The following is a 20,884-nucleotide window of genomic DNA, read 5'->3' on the forward strand; positions in this document are numbered from 1 at the left end:
TCACCGCGGACGTGCAGGGTGCGTCCGACAAATAACGTGGTTTCCCCACGTGGAGTCCGGCAGTGTAGAGCAGAGCATCGGAAGCCATCAGGCAGGATTCCGATGCTCTGCCTGTATTCTGAGTGCCTCGAGGGTGAAGAAAAAAAACAAATAAATAAATAAATTTAAAAAGATTAACCCCCCCAATACTATCCCCCTCCCCAATATTAACCCCCTCCCATTCACTTACCCGATCGCCGCTGTTCCCCAGCCGGTGATTGGTCTTCTCCGTCTGGGGGGGGACTGTCTGATAGCCCAGACAGACCCCCCTCTGCAAATTAGGACCCCCAGGGGCCATGTGACCAGCTGTGAAAATTCCAAGTTGGAAAACTGGAATGATCACACTCCAAATAAGGTATTTTGGTCCCCATAGAACACAACACACCTGTACATGGGTGGTATCACTGTACCCTGGAGATGCTGAACACATATTGGGGTGTTCTATGGCAGTGATACACGACAGGAGCTGAGAATCCTTGCCTAAAGTACAATGTGTGTGAGAAATAACACAAAACAATGACTACCCAAAAGGTTGACAAAGGCTGGTGGTAGAATTAGTGCATGGAAAGTGTTAAAATGCCACCATTTGAAATACCCTAGGGCAGGGGTAGGCAGCCTATGGCATGTGTGCCATGCACGGCACTCAAGGTGTCTTTGCACAGCACTCAATGCTGCTAGAGCCAAACAAGCTCTGGCCTATCAGGAGTTCCAGTGAAACTTCACATATCTGCTAATACAAAAAGGTGATGAAGGACAATCCTCAATTTATGCATTATAGCACATAGAGGAAGTGATCTCAGATCACTTCCTCCCAGCACTTGTGAATAGGAATCCACACTGTAGTAGAGCAGCCCGCAGCGGCTGTTGCAACTCCTGTCCTTGACCTGGATCTGGCCAGCATGGTCCCCACTGGACCCCACCCTCACTGCTAGATATACACAGAAATGCAGAATAACCCACCGCTAATACAAATAATACTAAGAGTCCAAACACAAACATACACACAATTCCCACAAACTCAACACCACTTACAATCCACATACAGGCACACAACCCTGCATGCAGCCTCTCACATGCGATACCCTGATAGCTCATATACGCACAAATACGATAGAAAGCAACTGCTGTATAAATAACACAGGCAGAATGCGGCAACAAATGCATCTCAATGTAAAAAAAATAGGACCGGCACGCTACGGGACATCACAATCTTTTTTTGGCACAGTGCTGCTAAAAGGTTGCCTACCCCTGCCCTAGGGTGTCTACTTTTGAAAAATATATGTTTGATGGGGGTAAATTACATTGGCCGGCTTTAAAAATGTCCCAAATAGGACATGGGTGCATGATTACCATCTGTTAAAATTGCAAGGTGGAATACTGGAATGTGCACCCTCCAATTAAGGTATTTTAGCCCCCAGAGAACCCGACACACCTATACATAGGGGGGTATCACTGTACTCAGGAGATGTTGCTGAACACATATTGGGGTGTTCTTTGGCAGTAACCCTAAAAGTTCTCTGTGCATGTATTCTTAAATTGCTATGTGTGTCAAAAAAAATCACAATTTTTTTTTTTTGTCTTAGATTGGTGGTAAAATGGTTGCATGAAAAGAGTCAAAATAACCCAAGTTTAATACCTTAGGTAGTCTTCTTTTTAAAAAGATATACATGTAAAGGGTTATTCAGGGATTCCTGACAGTATTACAATGTAACGTGCGTTCCTTTTGAAAAAAAATGGTTTGGAAATAGCAAAGTGCTACTTGTACTTATAGCACTATAACTTTCCAAAAAAAGCTAAGAACATGTTAACATTGGGTATTTCGAAACTCAGGACAAAATTTAGAAACTCTATAGCACAGGTGCTTTTTGGCAGTTGTAGATGCGTAACAGATTTTGGGGGTCAAATTTAGAAAAAGTTGGGGTTTTTTTACATTTTTTCATCATATTTTATAATTTTCTTTATAGTAACTTATATGTTATGATGTAAAAAATGGTATCTTTAGAAAGGCCATCTAATGGCGATAAAAATGGTATATAATATGTATGGGTACAGTAAATGAGTAAGAGGAAAATTACAGATAAACACAAACACTGCAGAAATGTAAAAAGAGCCTCGGTCCTTAACGGTAAGAAAATTGAAAAACGGCCTATTCACTAAGGGGTTAAAAAATAATAATTACAAGATCTTTAAAATATATATATATATTTTTTTAAAACATAATGAAAGCATTTTTATATTAAAAATAATTTTGAGTTGACCATTGTCCTTTAAGTTAAAAGAAACTTTAGAAACTTTAGTGCCTTTCTATCTGACAGTCATTCAGTTCTCAAAAAAAAAAATAATATATATAATGGGTTTCTATATAATACATATGTCTCAGAAACTACACTATGTTTACCATTTTCCAAGTAGAAATGTAAACATATAAAGCATTTAACAGACCTGTACTAGTTACAACATCCATCTCACTGTGATACAAATTAAGTTTTCATTAGTTCCCCATTACAAGCAATTAGAGCATGGGTGCAGAGGTAAAAGAGAAAAATACTATCTGAGTCCGCTGTGGGGTATCAGAGTGATAAAAAGGTTATATAGTAAGTTATTATAGTCTTTGGACGCATTTACAATTTGTAAGGGGTTCATACATTTTTTTTTCTTATCCTTAGCATAAAAGAAACAGATTCTACTAGCCAAATTTTTCAATTTCGTATTAGCCCTACTGCTACCAATATATGAATTTTCATTTATTTTGGTGAAAAGGCCAGCTCTATCGTCTGCATTGAATTTGTTAATAGAGGCTATGATTTCTGTTGTTTAAGGAGAGAGTAGCTAATTATTTTATTTATTTATTAATTTTCAATCAAGTACTCCTATTCCAAAGAGTTGGGAGCTGAAAGTGTCTTTTTTTTTTTTTTTTTTTTTTTTTTAGATTAAGTATAACAACTTTGCTAACAGTTATATAAGCAAGCCGTAACATCTTATGGGTGATCAATAAGGATATTCAGTTGTACTAATGTGAAAACCAAAGTGCAAAATTTAGGACAGAAAGGGTGACTTGGAAAATGCCAACTCTGCTATAATCACAGCTGGGATATTTTATTTTAACATTTTCAGTTTGCTACACATTAAAGAGTAAACATTTCTGAACATTATGAACATTGAAAAGTGGATTTGATAATTAAAGGGACACTCTATGCCAGGGGTAGGCATCCTTAGGCACTCTAGATGGGGACTACATCTCCCATAATGTTCTTACAGCCATAATGCTAGCAAAGCATCAGGGGAAATGTAGTCCACAACACCTGGTGTGACAAAGGTTGCCTACCCCTGTTTTGAGCACTGTACTGCTTCATCTAAATTAAGTGGTTATAGTGCATAGAATCCCCTGGAGCTGTCTTTCCATTCAGCATTCAATCATTTTTTATGTTTTTATGCTGAACAGGATTCCACAGCAACCTATCCCTTATGTGATGTTTGGGCAAATGAGGAAGCATTACCCTGAGCAACAATTGATGGCGTGATTGGCTGAGAATTTCAGTCACAATACCTATTGCTTGGATTAGTTGGTATGGCTAGCAAGAAGCATGCTTAAATGTCTTATATAGTAGCATTCTTGCCCTCTGGATAAATCTATTCCTGTAAATGAGTCTATTTCACGCGTGTAGCTTGGAAGAAAGGAGTTTTAGTCTAAGGCAAAGGAAAGGTTTTTTTACAATACGAACAATACGAATATGTAATTATTTGCCTGAAGAGGTTGATTTATCAGAGTTTGTACAGATGTTTAAACAGCAACTGGATAAATAATTTTCAAAAACACGATATTCACATAATATAAACATAATATACTGTTTAATTAGTGAGAGTAAAAGATTCTTGATCCAAGGAAAGATCTAATTGCCTTGGGACAAGAAGGATGTTGTTTCTAGTTTATTGCACAATTGGAAGCACTTCAAACTGTTGTTATGTTTGCCTTCTTTTGGATCAACAGCAAAAACAAATGTGAGAGGCTGAGCTTGATGGATGCATGTCTCTTTTCAGCTATGTGACTATGTAACCACAGCCCATAAGCATTACATACATTATACAATCTTGCATGGTTAATTCACCTTTATATAGTTGGTGTTATATGAGTCTCAGATGAAGACAAAGCCATGCCACGTATATGCATCTGTTATATACCACTTAATCAGCATTCATACCTATATATAGAAATTCTATGGGTCACAAAAACACCCATAGAATATGAACATTTCCACAGGAAACGTGTAGAATGAGAACAGAAAATATCCGCATGGAAAAATAAACTCCAAACATTGCCATATTTAGCCTAAATTTGTCCCATAAGTCTTTAGTACCCAATGTTTAGTGAATAAACTCCATAATGTGCACTATATGGTGCTAAATAAATGCAAAAGTATATATTATATTTTTTAGTTTGTAAACTATAGGTCTAAAAAGTTAATTGGATTTTTTTTTTTTTAAACGTTTCCCAATAGATCATATTTATGCTTTTTACAATATATATTTTTTAGAAACATGTCAGGTCAAGCAAATCTGTTTTTATTCTATGACAGCAGAAAAGTGTTAAATGTGTGGGTATAGATTTTTGTAAATTCTTTATTTTTTTCTACAATTCCACTCGCTGTCTCTCAGTGGAAATAATGTGATTGGATGAGGCAACTGATTCAAGGATAGAGAGTTATAGTATATGGGAAATATTCAAATTGGGAATTAACATGATATTTTTACTCACATGTCATATAGCTATTTCAAAGTGGAACTATCACTATTCTTTATATTATATTTTGTTATTCAAATCTGTATCCATTAAATATAGGGCATTTGTAAAGATAATGTTAGAATCCTGGGAAGTGATAGCTTCCCTTTAAACCAAATACAATTAAAGTGCCTATTAATCAGTGTGTCCTTCCCCACTTATTTCCTGTTTTGACACATGAAGCAGATTTATGTTACAAAAAGTGGTCTAAATTACTAATAGTGAAGCAGTCACCATGGAAACCAGTGGAACCAGAAGGTGCATTTAATTAGTGACTCCTCCCATTTTATTTTTTTGCACCACCTTATAAACTTTCCCTGTGGGGTACACAATGTCTCATCCTATCCCCGTGTATAAAAGTGACGTTGCATGTTAGCAAGCAGAGTTGTTGCTAGGTACCTAGAATACCAGTAATTTCGTACATTGTCATGCCCCTCACACATATATTGACTTAAAGGACCACTCTAGGCACCCAGACCACTTCAGCTTAATGAAGTGGTCTGGGTGCCAGGTCCTTCTAGGGTTAACCCATTTTTTCAGAAACATAGCAGTTTCAGAGAAACTGCTATGTTTGTGAATGGGTTAAGCCTTCCCCTTTTTCCTCTAGTGGCTGTCTCATTGACAGCCGCTAGAGGCGCTTGCGTGATTCTCACTGTGAAAATCACAGTGAGAGCACGCAAGCGTCCATAGGAAAGCATTATGAATGCTTTCCTATGTGACCGTCTGAATGCGCGCGCAGCTCTTGCCGCGCATGCGCATTCAGCCGACGGGGAGGAGAAGAGGAGGATCGGAGGAGGAGAGCTCTCCGCCCAGCGCTGGAAAAAGGTAAGTTTTAACCCCTTTCCCCTTTCCAGAGCCGGGCGGGAGGGGGTCCCTGAGGGTGGGGGCACCCTCAGGGCACTCTAGTGCCAGGAAAACGAGTATGCTTTCCTGGCACTAGAGTGGTCCTTTAAGCTCCTCACAAAATCCTGTCTGTACCACACCACATGTCCAACCCTAAACTCTAACGTGTTCTATGAATCAAAAACACGTTATAAAAGCAAATCTTTAATTCAGAGTATTATTTAAACCTATATTTATAAACTCTGACCTACTATATTAAACCCGCACCATGCTAAATTAACCCCAAACATGCAGCATTAAACCGGCCCCATCTGCATTAAAATCCTGCATACACAGAATTACCCCCACACTGAGCTATAGGTTTACCTAAAAATATTTTTCAGGGCCCCACTCAGAGCTGCAATCCAGTAATAATTTAATTTGGATCTATGTAAGTCAAGGTCCTACAAATGAGAGACATTATTATTGTAAAGAGTGATCCCAAATCTTCTAGGACCTCCATATTGTTGGTGTATATGAGTTTATAACAGAGCTCCACAACAATAATACTCCCAGTAATTTGCCTTTAAACTACAATAAATGTGTTTAGAAATCAGTCTGTGTAAATAAGTTACATTGCTCTAAAGTACATTTTATCTCCATATTTTATTAGTAAGTAAAGTAAAATTTCTCAGAACAGCTCCCAGTCACACCCAATAAATTTAAATTTAAAGTGTCTCTTCTCTTTTTGTCCATTTGAAATGTTGGGAGGCATGCCATCATCAACTCACTTCCATTATCATTCTCTGTGCAGTGATTTTATACTGTGTAATAACATAACAGCTCACCCATACTAAAAACAACTATACAATTACATATCCAGCAGTTCCGATCATACATCTGTAAATTGTCCATGTTTTTCCATTTAAAATATTGGGAGGTATGTCCCTGGTTACCCTTGGTTGTCTCACTTTTCAAGGTTGAACGGCTTACTCCTGCATGTTGCAGGAATGGTACAATAATTCATTTTAATCTAAACCTGAGTTAATTGTTAACTTGTTTTTTAAACAGATTTCTATACATTTTTTTTAATTCTTTATTTTTCGTTGTGCATGAAGTAACAGTATACTTGCTCTGCCCCAATAGCAGTCACAAGTAGTGAGGCAACAGGCATAACAAGCATGGCATTGCATAAGAATAAACAGCACTTTTTTTTTTTTTTGAGTGAGTTAAGAGAAAGTTAAAACAGTGGATTTGACATAACCTATGAAACTAAGCGTTTTTTCAGTCTGTGATGGTAGTGTGAGTTGATGTTATACGTTTGTGGTGCATGCTAGATACTTAAAAATGCAACAGTTATTTATACAAGCAGACTCTTTTAGTTATAATTTGAGTAGACAGTAGTATGATGTGAGTCATAGCATGTGTATGAGAGGCTGTGGGGTTGTTCTACTGACTACAGCACTAAGAGTGTAGCTTAATGAGTGTGTGTACATTCATGAATAGACAGATGTGCCATCAAGTCGGTTATTAGGTAGCTTAAAGACAGCGATCTCATAAATTATCAGACTAAGAAGAGTGTACTTTAGGTTTTAGCTTTTCCACCCCGGGTGGTCCCCGCCTTAGCAAGAGGAGTCAGTGGCTATGTGCTCTGAGACCCATCTGGACACGGCAACGCGGAGGGACAAAGGTCTGGGGCCTGCCACAATGGATGTTAGTCCGGGTGAGTAACTGAGCGACAGTCTTTCAGCTTGGGATGCAGTCGGGTGTCCGCCATGGGCGGGATGTAGATCCCATTGGTTTTGCTGATCACCGGGCGTATTCCTCCCTCTGCAGGCAGTCGGTCCGTGATGGTTCAGGAGGTATGTTGAGTAAGGCTGGGACGCTGGAGTGTCGCTGTCTGCTGTGGGCTGTACACCTGGGCGTGCTTGGTCGGTAGATTGCCAGTACTGACCTCCACGGGTCGCTGGTGTTGCTGTGTGTTTTAGCGTGTTATGCCTTCGGCTTTTCCGCTCCAGCTTGACTCACCTCCGAGCCGGGCTCCGGGTTCCATGTGGGGTCTGAGCATGTGTTCGCCGATTCCCGTGTGGCCCGCGTTGTCCATTCGCCACCTCCATAGGTGGTTCGCCATGCGGTAGCCGCCATTTTGGAGGCAGCCTCTGAGCCCTTGGCCTTGCCGCGAGTCGGGTTGCTGGTGGCTCTGCACGTGTGGGAGTCACAGGGTGGGGACCGGGACCACCCCCGCCGGTCCATAGGGGGGGAACAGGGCCAGAACCACCTAGTCCTGTGCTGCTGGCATGTCACTGGGAGGCAGGATAGCAGGGCAGCGGCAAAAGATAATCGTTCCAGACTTGTAATACTCTAACTGTGAGATACAGTTGTGTCTGTGCACAAATCGGCCAATAAGTTGACGTCATAAATAGATGTCCGCTCTTATGATTAAATATTTTGCACCTTGGGTGATTTCAGTTGAACCATCCCAAAACATGGGAATAATAACAATGGAAGAATAGTTGGTTTAAAGATGTGACATACATGATTTGTCAACCCAATGTGGGAATTTGTGGCGGTACCATATTTTCTAAGCGAAGAGATTGGCAAGTTATTTAATTTTATCCTTTGTATTTCACTGGTACATCTATTTTATTTTATTGGTTTTTAATACATTAAGTCTATTCCAGACCATTCCTTACCCCAAGCAAAACTGCCAGGTATGAGTTCAGAGGCTACAGAAAGAATCGAATCATTGGTCCTTTGGTCTATCTATTATATTAGGTTATTACAAACAGTACAAATTTGTGATGTGCAAACTTCAGTGCAAGTCTGTTGCACTGCCATCTAGTGGTAGTGAAAGTATTATTATTTAGTTATTTATATATCACAAAGTCCACTTCACTGTACAATTTAACAATGGATATATAAAACAGAAGGTAACTAAAAAACAAAATAAAAACATTGACAAACCAATAGGTGAAGAAAGCCCTGGAATAAAAGAACATAGAAGGAAGAGCAACATGCCAAAGAGGAGAGGGGATGGTGTAGAGAGCTATAGGTGAAAGAGTGAAGAGGACTGTAGAAAAAAAAACTGTTATATGTGGACATGAGGGCTGGTGTAAAGCCAGATACCCAGGAAGCAGAGCTTTACTATAGAGATGAGTTTAGGGGGAGACCTTAACCCATTCCCGATTTTAGGGCGTGCTATGCTGTCCTACAAGAGGATGGCTTTAATGATGTTTGGCGGCATATCACACCCTAACGATCAGACCCTTTCTCCAGCATGTGTACTTATTCTCCTCGCTGGATTTGATCGGTGGACTGCCTGACAACTGAGGCAGTCTCTCGGCAGCCAATGACTGATTACATGATCACATAACTCGGATCGGCTTGATTGACCTAATGCAGGGGGACTACCTGGATTGTCAGGCAGATCCACCAATATAGAAATAGTAAAATCAATGAAGTATGCTAAAAAAAAATATATAAATACATTTAGAATTAAATTTGACATGTATATGTATGTATTATTTTTACATAATAATGTGATTTATTTAAAGGAGCACTATATGGTCAGGAACACAAACATGTATTCCTGACCATATAGGGTTAAAACCACCATCTAGCCACCCTATTTCCCTCATGTCTCCATAAATATAGTAAAATCGTACTTGTAATCAAGTCTGCAGCTGCTTGCTTTGTCTCTGTTTCATTTTGACCTGCCCACTTCCTGCTGATATCATCAGAAGTGGTAGCCTGATCCAATCACAATGCTTCCCCGTAGGATTGGGTGAGACTGATAGAGAGGCAGGGAGGATACTCATGAGACATTGCTGCACACAAATATGTTTTTTTATTGCAGTAAAAGCTAACAGTATTATGACATTTACAACTAAAATGCCATGACAAACTTGGAAAATATTTTTTTTCATTTCTCACACCTTTTTTTTATTTTATTAATTTTAAAGTATGTGTCATATATAAATATGTGATGTGAAATGAAAGCCTCAATTTTCCTGAACAAAAGTATATATAATACGTCTGGGTGCACTTAATATGAAAGAAGTAAATTATGGTTGAACAGACATATAGCTCAAATTCCAAGTTCTGTTTTGGTTCAGAACTTGTACAATTGCCTCCGTCCTTAAGAGGTTAAAGGATCGGAGACTATAAAAAATTTGACAGGATGGGGCAGCACACATCAGTTACAATTGGGCTCCTCTTGAGAAGTCCTGTATATGAGAATTAGCAATGCAAGCACAAACAGAGTATGCATATGTATGTGCCACATATTTGGAAGATAGATAAATAAATACATTTATATTACACTACACACTTCTAAGCATATGCAGCATATTGGTGCAGATCACAATGGTCCTCCACTGAATCATCTGGGATCCTGCTCTCTAGGACACCTCCACTGGGCCACCTGTAAATAATGGCTTCCACTGACCAGCAGAGATTACACTAAACAGAGGAGAGTACATTTTAAAACTCTCCACTCACATTCACACACTCAGTCTCCCCTACCCACCACACTCAGACTAACCCACACACATTTAGCCACCACATACATAACATTCAATGAGCACACACAGAGACACTCCCCCTACCCCTGTCCCCCACACATAAAGCTCTCATCCTCCACACACAACACTCAGCTACTATACACACACAAGACTCCCTCACACACATACAGGACTCGGCCATCACATACATAACACTCAAAGAAACAAAACCCAGTGTCTGAGGAGAGGACCTCGATCTAGCACCCTGCCTGGGACCCTGAGCACAGGTATATAAAATAAATTAGGTCCAGGCACTCAGGATTGCTGCAGTAAGGCATTTTTATTGAAACCAAAACTGCACCGTTTCGGCCTACACAGAGGCCTTTATCAAGCTCTATGTAGGCCGAAACATTGCAGTTTTTATTTCAATAAACCTGCCATCCTGCAGAATTCCCGAGTGCCTGGACCTAATTTATTTCATCTACTAAACTGGGTTTTGCCAATCTTGGCCCTGATAAGCACCTGGCTTACTAAGTGTGAGTGCGGTATCCTCCATTTGTGAATTACTCTGAGCAGATGTATGACATTTATTATAAAATATCAGAGGGACCTTTACCTGTAGTCTCTTAGAACCATAACCACTGACATTAGCGCTAGTTGTTTTGGTGATTGTTGAATCTGTGACATATCCGGCCTATCCTTTTCATTCTACTACATTTGCTATAGAATATGACTAATCATTCACTTTATTCGCGTTTACCTGGCCTGCACTTCCGCATTTTGTTTACCTGCTGCCTATTTAAACATTATATCTATATTCTTTGTGAAGAGGGAAACTAAATAAATAAAATATGCTCATTTGTTTTAGAATTTCCATTGTTGACTTGGGAATGGTAATCTCTCACAAATCTCAGCTTTAACCTTGCCAATTGCTGTATGCCTGTAAGTGCACTGCAGTTATTTGGAACATTTTCTAGCTTGGCGCTGGCATCCTTTTGCTAGATTACATTTATGCATTAGTACCATCTGTGCTTGCTGCTCCTTCTGCGAGTTAGCCCTGGCCAAATGACTGGCATTTATCTGGAAGTGCATTCAAAAAAAAAAAAAAAAATCGAGGGAGAGATAGAAAGTCGGTAAAATGGGACTTTTTCATTCTGTAGACAATGCAAGTAATCATAAAGAGGAACTGTTGGAAAAATATCACAATTGAGAACAGAAAACATCTGCTGCTATTTTCTTTCCTTTCTATTTTCAATCATTGTATTACTTGCTTTCACATTACTTTATCCATGTTGATTGGATAGTAGCAGTCATATTACAACTTATGCCTCACTGCTGGACCACCAGTGATACTTTACATAGTTAAATCCATCTAAACTCAGAGAATATGTCTATGTATTTACTCTGGTCTTGCCTTGATACAGATTGCCTTAAATGTAGATGATCTAATTGACAGTCTGTTCCACAGGCGTTGTTTGCTTTTGACTGTATTTCCTGAACTTTTGTTGTTAAAAAGTCATTTCCACTTTAGAAATGAATCACTAATCCGCATATTTTTCAAACTTTAAACTGAAGTAAATTAAAAACTGAGTGGCACAATTAAGGTTAAAATTGCCGTTCTAGAAAAATTTGCCAACTTGGATGTTGTCACAGCATAGCTATTTTATTTTTCTATTTGCCATTCAAATTTCTATTTGCTATAATTCGGAGATTTGTGAATAACCCTTTAATGTGTAGAAGTAATATTGTTACCTCCAAATTAACCATACTTTTACATATTCAGAACACGAGCAAGATTAAAACTATAAATTCCATTAAATTAATTTAATTGCTTTATTATGTATTTTTTTCTTCTTCTTCTAGATAATGAGGAACAGTCGATTTTTTATTGTTAAATATTATAAATATTCTTTTGTGCGTGAGTTTAATTGCAGGACAGATGAGTACCTTGTGCACGAATAAAGTAGACACAGGCATTAGTCACCTGCCAAAAAAAGAAGGATAACATAGGAATGTATTTCAAGAGTTTAGGATTTTAGAAGTGTGTAATATCATTAGTTGTTTTTTTGTTTGTTTGTTTTCTTAATTTTGTTGTTGTAGTCCTTTGATCCAGTGCTTGTCCCAGTTTGTCACAGCCACATTGAGGTTTTTTTAGAAAAAAGGCTTGCTGTTTTTATTTTATCTACTCTCCGTGTGGATTGAGACATTTGCTATGAGTGAGTTGGGCTTCTTAATTTCCAGGTGTTCTTTATTTTAATACTAATGTTATATTACAGGGGTAGGCAACCTACGGCACTAGTGCCATGCACGGCACTCAAGGTGTCTTTGCACGGCACTCAAGGCTGCTAGAGCCAAACAGGCTCTGGCTATCAGGAGTCCAGTAAAATTTCAGATTTCTGCTAATACGAAGAGGTGGTTAAGGACAATCCTCAATTTATGCATTGCAGCACATAGAGGAAGTGATCTCAGATCACTTTCTCCTGGCACTTGTGAATAGGAATCCACACTGTAGTAGAGCAACCTGCAGCTGCTGTTGCAGCTCCTGTCCTTGACCTTTACCTGGCCAGCTTGGTCCCCACTGGAACCCAGGGAAGCCACCCACAGTGCTAGATATACACATAAATGCAGAATAACCCTGCCCTCATACAAATAATAACAGCCCACACACAAACATACACACAATCCCCACAAACGCAACACCACTAACAATCCACATACATGCACACAACCACACATGCAGCCTCTCACGTGCAACACCCCAAACAGCCCCACACATACACACACTACCAAACACACAATGTGACATATCCATCCACACACAATTCCACAAGCAGCCCTCATACACAGCCCACATTCATATGTATCATAGACAATACAATAAACTACTAATGAACATATACAATATAATAGCTCATATACGCACAAATACAACAATACAAAGGAATTACAGTAAAAATAACACAAGCAGAATACGGCAGCATACACACCTCAATTAAAAAAAAATAGGATCAGCACGCTACGGGACATCACAATCCTATATCGGCACAGTGCTGCTAAAAGGTTATGTAACGGATCGCCTGGCACCCCGACTGGGTACCTCCGTTGAAAGATGCTCCTAGCGCTTCCAGAGGACTCCAAGCACTCCACCAGACACCATAAGCACCGCAGGCTGCAGCTATCTCCCTTCAGAACGAAGCAGGAACAAGCTCTTACAAGAGCTCAGTGATTATAGCAAGGGAATATGCCTAGCATAGCAATCCCTTGTAGCAGATTCCCCCAATAAGAGACAGGACTCAAGTTGAGGGTAAAAATAGAACTCTCTGGCTGCTAGCTTGCAGCCCTTTTTATTCACAATCCACAAAACCTAGTACTGCTCACAGGGTTTTGCAGAACAACCAATAAACACATTACAACACATACAATGCAAGTACAGCAGCCAATCAGACACAATGGGACAATAGAAACACACCCAGCATATTCCTCCCCTCTGCTTAGGAGATAATTGAGTCAATTACTGTATCTACTCAATTATCTCCAAGCTGAAAAGTTACACTTTTTATACATTTTTATAACTTTGTGAGTTAACATCGTACATACATAAAACTTATATTATTTTAACCAGTATAACTTGGGGACAAACATATCCAAAATTCACTTGAATAGGTTCAGGGGTTTAACGGTTAGGTCGAAGTCCTTTGTTTTCACTTGCAAGCATGGCTTTTCCTTGTCCCTGGGACAACACCCTGCTGGAGAACAATGGATCCGGGGGAGGGGAAGAGGAAGTGTCCAAAAAGTTTCAGTATGTCCATACACTGTTTTTAAAAGGCCAGCACAGTACAATAAAAGTCCATTCACTGTGCTTAAAGGGCCAGTAGCCGCACGATAAAACACAGTATGCCCAAATACCGTGCATAAAGGGCCAAATCGCCCAGGGACCGTAGTCACACGGTAAGAGGCGGGCAAGCAGCCCCCTCCAAAACACAGTGGCGAAGTGGCTTTCGCTACATATCTTCCCATTCGGGGGTAGACTAACCAGGTACCTGACCTTCTGCCGGTCAGTACCTAGATTAGTCGGGCAGCCCACCCATAAAACAAAATTAGCAGAGTAGCCCACCCACAAAACAAATTTAGCAGTGTAGCCCCCCCACAATAAATAATTCACAGAATGGCCCACCCACGGTACATAGTTCACAGAGGGTCTAACCCACAAAACAAATTTAGCAGTGTAGCCCCCCCACAATAAAGAATTCACAGAATAGCCCCCCAACAATAAGTCATACTGGCCTGTAGGTCCCAAGTTGTGGGGTGAAACTGTGGCACCCTCGGCCTTGCTGGGCAAATGGCTGTGAGTACTTGGGGGCCAGATGCCCGATGTGCTCTGCTCCGGGGTCAGAGCTGGGGTAGTCTCAGGGTAAGGAAAAAAGGAAGGACAGAGGCCAGCGGCGCTCTGCCCAGTTGCCAGCTCTTCCGCTGAGGCAGCCTGTAGAAAGTCAGGCTCAGGGGAAGGAAACAAGGGAGGACAGAGGCCAGCGGCGCTCTGCCCAGTTGCCAGCTCTTCTGCTGGGGGATCAGGGAACAAAGGAGTTGACTGGGGAGGAGAAATATCACTTACCTCCCCCTGGTACTCCGGCTGCTGCTGGGGGGGGAGGTCGATGCTCTCCACTTTCTGTAACTCCAGCTCTAGTTGGGGATCTGGGCCGGTTGCCCAGCATCCCTGTAGGGCCGGTGGAGAGATCTCGGTCCCATCTCCACCTGCCTGCAGGGGGTCCTCCCAGGACCAGTCTATGAGGTCCTCTACCTCGGGTACCTCTGGTTGCTGTTGGGGAGGGAGACCGGTTGTCTCTTCCTCCAATAACACATTCTGCCGCTGGGGAGTGAGACCGACTGTCTCCCCTCCCTGTAAAACATACTGCCGCTGGGGATCTGGGCCGGGTGCCCAGCATCCCTGTAGGGCCGGTAGAGAGACCTCGGTCCCATCTCCACCGGCCACCTCGGTTTCTTCCTCGTCCCACTCTACCTGTGGCTGGAGTTTCTCCCAACGTGCCCACTGGCCTTCCCTCAACGCCCTGTGTTGTAGGTTCCGGGTCACCATGTCCCACACAAACCGCACGTATTTCTCCTCTGGATTGGGTCCGTAAAACTTCAGGCGCAACCCTACCATCGTGCCAAACTCTAGTACGGAGTAGCTATACGCCATGCTTGCTGTAGCCACTGCTGGTTCCATTATGTTGCTGAAGATAGGGACGCTGCACAACTCCACAAGTTACCGGTGTCTCTGAGCTGCTTCTCCTCGCACTAGGACGCCATCCCACCGCTTGCCACCAATGTAACGGATCGCCTGGCACCCCGACTGGGTACCTCCGTTGAAAGATGCTCCTAGCGCTTCCAGAGGACTCCAAGCACTCCACCAGACACCATAAGCACCGCAGGCTGCAGCTATCTCCCTTCAGAACGAAGCAGGAACAAGCTCTTACAAGAGCTCAGTGATTATAGCAAGGGAATATGCCTAGCATAGCAATCCCTTGTAGCAGATTCCCCCAATAAGAGACAGGACTCAAGTTGAGGGTAAAAATAGAACTCTCTGGCTGCTAGCTTGCAGCCCTTTTTATTCACAATCCACAAAACCTAGTACTGCTCACAGGGTTTTGCAGAACAACCAATAAACACATTACAACACATACAATGCAAGTACAGCAGCCAATCAGACACAATGGGACAATAGAAACACACCCAGCATATTCCTCCCCTCTGCTTAGGAGATAATTGAGTCAATTACTGTATCTACTCAATTATCTCCAAGCTGAAAAGTTACACTTTTTATATATTTTTATAACTTTGTGAGTTAACATCGTACATACATAAAACTTATATTATTTTAACCAGTATAACTTGGGGACAAACATATCCAAAATTCACTTGAATAGGTTCAGGGGTTTAACGGTTAGGTCGAAGTCCTTTGTTTTCACTTGCAAGCATGGCTTTTCCTTGTCCCTGGGACAACACCCTGCTGGAGAACAATGGATCCGGGGGAGGGGAAGAGGAAGTGTCCAAAAAGTTTCAGTATGTCCATACACTGTTTTTAAAAGGCCAGCACAGTACAATAAAAGTCCATTCACTGTGCTTAAAGGGCCAGTAGCCGCACGATAAAACACAGTATGCCCAAATACCGTGCATAAAGGGCCAAATCGCCCAGGGACCGTAGTCACACGGTAAGAGGCGGGCAAGCAGCCCCCTCCAAAACACAGTGGCGAAGTGGCTTTCGCTACAGTTGCCTACCCCTGTTATATTATTTGTACGCTTCTGTGCTGTTACCTCCTGCATCATGCCCATGTTGTTACTGAATGGCAAGCCTTTAACCCCTTAAGGACCAAACTTCTGGAATAAAAGGGAATCATGACATGTCACACATGTCATGTGTCCTTAAGGGGTTAAAGAAGTGTCAAAGAGTTACATTGTGTCTTATTTATCAATGGGGTGTCCTGTAAGTTGCAAAAGGGAAGGAAGTTCTCAAGCAAGACCTCCAGCATATAATTGTGGCATAGGACATAGAAGGACAGAACAGGCTTTTCTATCTGTTAGCCATTATTATTATTTTATTATTTATATAGCGGCATCAGATTCTGTAGCGATGTACAATGGAAGTAGTATGATCTATAAAAAATGTGCACAAATAATAACATATTAATTTACGAAGGATGAAAAATGCTATTGAGAGAGCTCTGTGGCTAGTGTTTCAATTACAATATCTCTAGTATCTAATAAAAGCCACTAGTTCAAATACTGTAAAGTCAACTCAGCCTATCATACTACCGAAGTTGATAAAATGCTTAACGTTAAATCGGGTAAAAATAGGACACAATTGAAAAATATTAAAAACTGCCTGTTCTTTTCCTGGTTAATAATTTGATATAATCTAAAGGAATTCAGCATAAAATGTTGTATGGTTTAAAAATTTGTAACTTCAACTAGTGCAAGTTTGTTTCTTTTTTTTATCTAACAACAAAATTAATTAACGTCTGTTTCCAAGTGAAAAACATCAGACGCGAGACATCGAAATGCAATCTGTTTATGACTGTAGACTTATTGCATTGAGTTCAAATTGAAGAAACAACTCTTAGATTTTTCTGTAACTTGCCCAAGTGATACAGTAGAATTGGGCCCCAATGCCAGAAAACTATTACACTGGTTTAACTATATTAATAAATACTTATCATTTTTCGGAATAATAGGGATTTTAGCCGTTATGACACAAACCCAACAGACACATATTATAGTCTATTTTAAATGTTGTATTAACAAAGCTATTTTGTGAACAAGCATCTACTATGCAGCCATATTAATTGCTGAGCTGGGAATGATTTTAAAGTATACATTAAAAAGAATGAATAATTGTGTGTACTTGTAACAATATTTGCAAACAGAGCATTTACTACCATTGATTAAAGTGCTTCAATTAAGCACTCTCAGCACTATAACCATTTCCGAGTGGATATGGTGCCAATGTTCCCTCTGTTGCCATTCTGCAGTAAGTCAAACAGACAGTTTATTAACCGTTTTTTAACAGATTGACACTTCCCTGGGTTTTCTGGGTGTCTGGGACCTTTCACTGTCCTGTGAGATTACTCAAACCGAAATTCATGTTCCTCTCACAGTTATGTCTGACATAACTGTTGACAATTTAGTAGTGTGTGGAACTGCACTTACTCCCATAAATCTGAGCCAGGGTGCTTGCTGAACCGGAATCAAACACCAGATTTCCAAAAATTAATAAAGTAATAGAGGTCCAGGCACTCCTTGGTTCAAATACAAAAAGAGAAGTCCTGCGCTTAAGCAGCAAGGACTACAACACACATCAGCCCCAATATATAGTAAAAACCAAAGAAAAGAAAATGTTACTTGCGCTTTTTCCTTAATCCCTATGTATATTTAGACAAATGGAGGTCATTTAGTTGCTCCAATGGCCATTGGAGGGATGCCCGCCTGCCAACGTCAAGGCAGACCCCCCCTAAGCGGGTCCTAACACTGACCCTTCAGCCTGCTTCCTTGAGCTTCTGGCAAAGATATCTCTAATGAGACAGAAAGGGGTATTTTTTATATACACCCCTTTACTTATTAACCCTTAATAGGGAACACATGGGATGGGTAGCAGCATTGTAACCAGGCTGTGTGATACAAAGTAAATACAAATACAAAAAGAGAAGTCCTGCGCTTAAGCAGCAAGGACTACAACACACATCAGCCCCAATATATAGTAAAAACCAAAGAAAAGAAAATGTTACTTGCGCTTTTTCCTTAATCCCTATGTATATTTAGACAAATGAAGGTCATTTAGTTGCTCCAATGGCCATTGGAGGGATGCCCGCCTGCCAACGTCAAGGCAGACCCCCCCTAAGCGGGTCCTAACACTGACCCTTCAGCCTGCTTCCTTGAGCTTCTGGCAAAGATATCTCTAATGAGACAGAAAGGGGTATTTTTTATATACACCCCTTTACTTATTAACCCTTAATAGGGAACACATGGGATGGGTAGCAGCATTGTAACCAGGCTGTGTGATACAAAGTAAATACAAATACAAAAAGAGAAGTCCTGCGCTTAAGCAGCAAGGACTACAACACACATCAGCCCCAATATATAGTAAAAACCAAAGAAAAGAAAATGTTACTTGCGCTTTTTCCTTAATCCCTATGTATAGTTAGACAAATGGAGGTCATTTAGTTGCTCCAATGGCCATTGGAGGGATGCCCGCCTGCCAACGTCAAGGCAGACCCCCCCTAAGCGGGTCCTAACACTGACCCTTCAGCCTGCTTCCTTGAGCTTCTGGCAAAGATATCTCTAATGAGACAGAAAGGGGTATTTTTTATATATATATACACCCCTTTACTTATTAACCCTTAATAGGGAACACATGGGATGGGTAGCAGCATTGTAACCAGGCTGTGTGATACAAAGTAAATACAAATACAAAAAGAGAAGTCCTGCGCTTAAGCAGCAAGGACTACAACACACATCAGCCCCAATATATAGTAAAAACCAAAGAAAAGAAAATGTTACTTGCGCTTTTTCCTTAATCCCTATGTATATTTAGACAAATGGAGGTCATTTAGTTGCTCCAATGGCCATAGGAGGGATGCCCGCCTGCCAACTTCAAGGCAGACCCCCCCTAAGCGGGTCCTAACACTGACCCTTCAGCCTGCTTCCTTGAGCTTCTGGCAAAGATATCTCTAATGAGACAGAAAGGGGTATTTTTTATATACACCCCTTTACTTATTAACCCTTAATAGGGAACACATGGGATGGGTAGCAGCATTGTAACCAGGCTGTGTGATACAAAGTAAATACAAATACAAAAAGAGAAGTCCTGCGCTTAAGCAGCAAGGACTACAACACACATCAGCCCCAATATATAGTAAAAACCAAAGAAAAGAAAATGTTACTTGCGCTTTTTCCTTAATCCCTATGTATATTTAGACAAATGGAGGTCATTTAGTTGCTCCAATGGCCATTGGAGGGATGCCCGCCTGCCAATGTCAAGGCAGACCCCCCCTAAGCGGGTCCTAACACTGACCCTTCAGCCTGCTTCCTTGAGCTTCTGGCAAAGATATCTCTAATGAGACAGAAAGGGGTATTTTTTATATATATATACACCCCTTTACTTATTAACCCTTAATAGGGAACACATGGGATGGGTAGCAGCATTGTAACCAGGCTGTGTGATACAAAGTAAATACAAATACAAAAAGAGAAGTCCTGCGCTTAAGCAGCAAGGACTACAACACACATCAGCCCCAATATATAGTAAAAACCAAAGAAAAGAAAATAGGGATTAAGGAAAAAGCGCAAGTAACATTTTCTTTTCTTTGGTTTTTACTATATATTGGGGCTGATGTGTGTTGTAGTCCTTGCTGCTTAAGCGCAGGACTTCTCTTTTTGTATTTGTATTTACTTTGTATCACACAGCCTGGTTACAATGCTGCTACCCATCCCATGTGTTCCCTATTAAGGGTTAATAAGTAAAGGGGTGTATATAAAAAATACCCCTTTCTGTCTCATTAGAGATATCTTTGCCAGAAGCTCAAGGAAGCAGGCTGAAGGGTCAGTGTTAGGACCCGCTTAGGGGGGGTCTGCCTTGACGTTGGCAGGCGGGCATCCCTCCAATGGCCATTGGAGCAACTAAATGACCTCCATTTGTCTAAATATACATAGGGATTAAGGAAAAAGCGCAAGTAACATTTTCTTTTCTTTGGTTTTTACTATATATTGGGGCTGATGTGTGTTGTAGTCCTTGCTGCTTAAGCGCAGGACTTCTCTTTTTGTATTTGTATTTACTTTGTATCACACAGCCTGGTTACAATGCTGCTACCCATCCCATGTGTTCCCTATTAAGGGTTAATAAGTAAAGGGGTGTATATAAAAAATACCCCTTTCTGTCTCATTAGAGATATCTTTGCCAGAAGCTCAAGGAAGCAGGCTGAAGGGTCAGTGTTAGGACCCGCTTAGGGGGGGTCTGCCTTGACGTTGGCAGGCGGGCATCCCTCCAATGGCCATTGGAGCAACTAAATGACCTCCATTTGTCTAAATATACATAGGGATTAAGGAAAAAGCGCAAGTAACATTTTCTTTTCTTTGGTTTTTACTATATATTGGGGCTGATGTGTGTTGTAGTCCTTGCTGCTTAAGCGCAGGACTTCTCTTTTTGTATTTGTATTTACTTTGTATCACACAGCCTGGTTACAATGCTGCTACC

General features: G+C 40.9%; 1 protein-coding gene across 1 annotated transcript in view; it reads left to right on the top strand.

Moving 5' to 3' along the window:
- ANTXR2 (ANTXR cell adhesion molecule 2) overlaps positions 1-20,884 on the top strand; it is a 192,201-nt gene that overhangs the window by 156,564 nt on the left and 14,753 nt on the right. The window lies entirely within an intron of this gene.

The sequence above is a fragment of the Pelobates fuscus genome, chromosome 6 (assembly GCF_036172605.1).
Source record: "Pelobates fuscus isolate aPelFus1 chromosome 6, aPelFus1.pri, whole genome shotgun sequence".
Lineage (NCBI taxonomy): Eukaryota > Metazoa > Chordata > Amphibia > Anura > Pelobatidae > Pelobates > Pelobates fuscus.